General features: G+C 46.6%; 1 long non-coding RNA gene across 1 annotated transcript in view; it reads left to right on the top strand.

Moving 5' to 3' along the window:
* LOC106815054 overlaps nt 1–5,221 on the top strand; it is a 24,094-nt gene that overhangs the window by 13,476 nt on the left and 5,397 nt on the right. Inside the window, exon 2 of the long non-coding RNA XR_001394690.1 lies at nt 551–558. This is a non-coding gene — a long non-coding RNA (uncharacterized LOC106815054). The remainder of the gene's footprint in view (nt 1–550; nt 559–5,221) is intronic.

The raw sequence follows: 5,221 nt of genomic DNA on the forward strand, positions 1-5,221 counted from the left end.
ATAAGGGTCAAATCCGAGGCCAGTTATGCACGTGAAGCCCCCTGCTTACGCCCTGAATCAACATGTTTGATAAAATCGGGCGATCTATTTTGAGTCCGCGCCGACTACAATCGCTAGTGTTTCGGAGTCGGCGAATGAGATTCACCCCGAATGTACAATCATCAGGCTCACATCTCAAACGGTGCAATTTTCAATCAGCGTGACCTATCAATATAGTTGTTTTCATAGACTTAGTGTCTCTATAGTGGCCGCGAGTCGTTTTAGGTCTGGCAGGCGGAGAAAAATCTGCCGATGAATCGCGCTGAAAATCGCCCTAGTGTCTTCCAAGCTATAGATCATGCCCGTGTCCATGGGAGGCGGGGTTGCCACACGGAATTTATATCATTGCTCACTAACACTGCGCCTATCACCTTCTTAACAGCGAGCGATCATAAATAAGCGATTGAACCACCGAAAGCACTATATGCACTCTAGAGATGTTTGACGATTTTTAACTCCTTCACAGTCTCTCCTCTTTCTATAACGCTGCCCTCCTTCTACGGGCTTACAGCACTGGCCGTGACAGCTGTCAGCGACAACCATTGCGTAGGTGAGAAAGACGCGAGAGAGGAGAGAGATGAGAAATGGACGAAGAGAGAGCAGATTAGGAGAGAAAGAGAGAACGAGAGAGAGACAGAGTAGAGAGGGAGACTGAGAGAGAGAGGGCGGGAGAGGGAGAGAGAGGAGAGATAGAGAGAGAGAAGAGAGAGCGAGAGAGAGAGAGAGGAGAGAGAGAAGAGAATGAGATGAGAGAGAGCACGATGGAGACGAGTAGAGAGAGAAGAGAAGAGAGGAAGAGACTCATATGCGCATTATTGCGCCACTTTACCTGACGATTTTCCACAGACAAAAACAAACTGAAACGCCAAATTTCAGGTAGTAAATCAGTTTTATCCTTCGCCGAAAAACGCGCGAGGAGTCTTCATGATAATTGAGCACCTCGTGTGTCGGCAATTAATTAATTCATTAATTAATTAAATAATTAATTGGATCCGGATTAGTGCGAGCGTGTAGGTGGGGGAGGACTGTGGTTGCCCCTTAGCCTGTGGTTGCGTGTTTGTAAGTCTACAGCCAGCGCACCTAGCGGAAGTGAACTGAATTAACGTGCATGGTAACACACAAACCAACACTCAAAAACTCGCCGGTGAAAACATAACCCCCGCCATGCCCCTGGCGGAGGTAACAAACAATATAGTGAATTAACGCGGATGTATCTGTGATCGAGCCACGAGCGAATTGCGTGCACGATTTGTGTGATGCAATCAGGATCCGGCGTGCCGGAAATGTGCCAGCGGCGCGATCCGCTGACACGGATGATTTTACTGAGTCCGATCGGTCATGTCGAGCATTCTTCGAAATTGATTTACGTGTTTTTATCGGAGCTCTGCGCTGGCACTTTGACACGGTACCTGCTATGAAATGCGAAGTGTCTCGCAACCACTCACACTCAGGAGGTTGTAAGTGGTAATAGTTTCGAAGGGGAGGGGGGTGTTTCGCCCGAATCATATTGAGTCACGACATTTCCCGGCTAAGTGTGATTCCGTTGGGCCCCAGGGGCGTACCTGCGAAGAATAGCGCCTATGGCGAGCACTGAAATTGCGTCCCTGTCCAAACATCTGACACCCATCTTTTAGATAGCTTTACTATAATATACAGGGACTTAGCTAGCTAAAACGTGTGTGTGGGGAGGGGGTCTTAGTTCTACAGCTGTGGACTGTCATATTATAGACACATAGGCTATGGCGGCAAAGCGGCCCGCGCTAACGCGCGCCGCTAAGCACGATGCACCTAAGGGGGTCTGGGCGTCCTCCCCCCCGAAATTTTTGAAAATTTAATGGCTCGAGCCAGGTGCGATTTCCCAGCACTTTGAAATAGTATTTTTAGACATGAATTAATGGTTTTTGAGTAACTTTTTGCCACATAACTGACTTATGGACCCTATTTCTCGAGAAAAATCAGTTTATATCCTCAAATCTCAATTTAGCTGTCATTGATTTGTAAATTGATTTAAACTAATTTAGTGACGGTCACATTGACCCGGTTTAAACGGTTAAAATATCAAACGTATTCTCATGTGTTGAGTAAATGATGTTATGTGCGCATGCGCTGGCTCGATATACCCGATTCTGTGCATGTTGAATAAGGTTATAAACATACACGGAGTTAGTCATGATTTCAGCATAAATCCGATTCATGTGCGATATTTGCGTTGGCCAAAAATTTGGCGCACGGCATTTTTCTCTATATTATAGTCGATGTGATCTTTACGAAATCCAATTCAACATTATGATCATGTAGAATTTACGTGTTGAAATCGCATATTGAATACCGACGTTTTAGTTTTACAAAAAATATTGGAATAGACTAGAGATACCGGATATGAATTCGCCGCCTGTACTACACGACAATCACGTCACATCACAGACACGTCAGCTGAGATTAAACAAACCACTATTCACATCGTAATATAGTTGGTCGTGTTCGAAATAGTCCTTCGCAAAATCATTCTTCCCACGTATTTAATTACGATTCATTATTGAATAGCTTACCTGTTCGTAGCGAGCGTGTATAGTTGTGCACCTGCGTTCCTATCTACCTACCTAGCTACCTGCCTGCCTGTCTGCCTACCTATCTACCTACTTACCTACCTACCTACCTACTTACCTAGATATCTACCTATCTACCTACCTACCTACCTACATACTTACCTACCTACCTACCTACCTACCTACCTACCTACCTACTATATAACAGCGATGCGCGGGGAGACGCCGCCGTCGTAAGAGAACGGAGAGGTCTCTCGGTAGCTGACTGCTGCCTGCCTACGAGAGAGAGATGAAGGAAAGAGCGAGAAGCGAAGAAGAAGAGAGCAGACGAGGAGACGAGACAAGAGAGAGAGAAGAGCTGAGAAAGCAGAGAAGGAGAGAGAGAGAGAGAGAGAGGGAGAGAGAGAGAAGACGAGAGAAAGCGAGAGAGAGGAGAGAGAGGATTGCGACACACGAGGTGCCTTTCACATTTCATTGAAGACTTCCTGCCGCCGTTTTTCGCGGAAAACTTGTTTCTACCTGAAAATTTAGGCGTTGTCAGTTTTTTTTGTGGTTCGTGTCTGTGTGAAACAGCGTCAGTGTAAAGTGGCAATAAATGCCATATGAGCCTCTTCTCTCTCTCTGCTCTCTCTCTCTCTCTCTCTCTCTCCTCTATCTCTCTCTCTCTACTCTCTCTCTCTCTCTCGTCTCTCTCTCTCTCGCTCTCTTTTCTCGTCTCGTCTCTCTTCTTCTCTCGTCTCCTTCGCTCCCCCTCTCTCTCTTCTCTCCCTCTCTCTTGTCTCCTTTCTCTCTCTCTTTCTCTTCTCATTACTCCTCTCTCTCTCTTCATTCTCTCTCTCTCTCTCGCGCTCTTTCTCCACCGTATCGCCAATGTTGTCGCTGAGCTTGTTCACCGGCAAACGTGCGTCGTAGCCGCGTTAGAGAGCAGGTAATTATAGAAGAGGAAAGAGACGGAAGAGTAAAAAATCGGCACAAATCTCCGTTATCAGTGTCTACTGGTGCTATTCGGTGTTGTTTCAATCGGCTATTCTGATCGCTCTGCTCTGTAAGCAAGGTGATGCGCAGTGGTTTAGTGGAGCATCGTAATAAATTCCCGTGTGGCAAACCCCCCATGGACACGGGCATGATCTAAGCTTGGACACACACTAGGAGCGCATTTTTGCATCGCGATTATCGGCGATTTTCTCCGCGCTGAACCACTAAACACTCGGACGCCACTATGAGACACTAGTCTATAAAACATATTATTGAAGTCACGTGATTGAAATTGCCACCGTTTGATTGGCTGACTGAATCTGTACATTCTGGGTGACTCATTTCGCCGACCCGAACACACTGGCGAATTGTAGTCGCGCGATTCAAATAATCGCCCGGATTTTATCAAACATGTTCGATTCGGGCCAACCGGCGTCGGCAGGTCCGCACCATCGAACGTGCGCCGCACCCCGTAATCAGGGTTCACTGCATAACCTGGCTCGGATTTGACCCTTATTGTCTATACGCGAGGGTAAAAAGACTGGACATTTACCATGATGGTTTGGTCTATTACCTATGCTAGAGTGTGCTCGGCCCATCACCAGAAGGGGAGGGCTCGAATTCGAACCGGGGCTAACTATAGGAAGCAATCTCAGGAAATGCTTTCACTACGTAAATGGGAAGCTTGAAGCTAGTCATAGGAACTACTCGCTTAATTTGACAGTAGATTCGTTTATATTTCTACTCGTTCATTTCAGAGATAAATACCTGTTTGTTAGAACGCTGCGTGATCGATGATATGCGTGAACGAGATTTAACGGCGATGATCTACAACTACTATGCTTAATCGTTAAGTTCGACTTTTTGCGCCATCTCAATTTCGTAAAATAACTGTTAATTTCAAACAACCAGCTGCGCGTTTTAGCTTACATCATCACGTCTGTAAGTATAAGTGCTCATTCAAAAAATGGCCAATTCTGGGCAATGCCATTTAATCGTGCACATCGCAACACTATATTTAGCGTTCCAAAGCCGCGCTCGCTAGCCGTGGTTTGCCGATTATCATATCACCAAGGCGCTAATAATCCCAGACAGTGCCTTTGAGTGCCCCTACTCCTGCAATTACTCAGCAATACCTCATTATACCCCGGTTGCTCTGGTTTCCTCGTGAATTTTTCGGCGACCAACTTATATAACATTCATTCACGTATTATTAATATATTTACATCTGTTTAACGGGCGGTATCTTACTTTTTTGAGCTCTTTCTCGCTCTGCCTCTCTCGTCCTCTCTCTCTCTTCCTCTCTCTACTCTCTTCTCTCTCTCTCTCTCCTTTCTCTCTCTCTATCTCCCCCTCTCTCTCTCTTCTCTCTCTCATCTCTCTCTCGTCTCCCGCTCTCATCTCTCTCTTTCGAGACACAAGAAATAACTGTTGGCATACCTTGAAAGACAGTATATAGCTGACGTCGATTCTCGCGTCGGCAGTGTGTTTGTGTGATGTAGGCGTCGACACGATCGCCGGCCTATCTTGCGTGTCGCAGATCTGTGTGTGTGCGCGGTGTGGGGTATGTGTGTGTGCTGTCGTGTGTGACCTCGCGACGGTCGTGTGGTGTGTGTGTATGTGTGTGTTGGGCTGCCCCGCTCCAGGCGCGCTGTGTCTGC

Source organism: Priapulus caudatus, unplaced genomic scaffold (assembly GCF_000485595.1).
Source record: "Priapulus caudatus unplaced genomic scaffold, Priapulus_caudatus-5.0.1 Scaffold1031, whole genome shotgun sequence".
NCBI classification, from domain to species: Eukaryota; Metazoa; Priapulida; class Priapulimorpha; order Priapulimorphida; family Priapulidae; genus Priapulus; species Priapulus caudatus.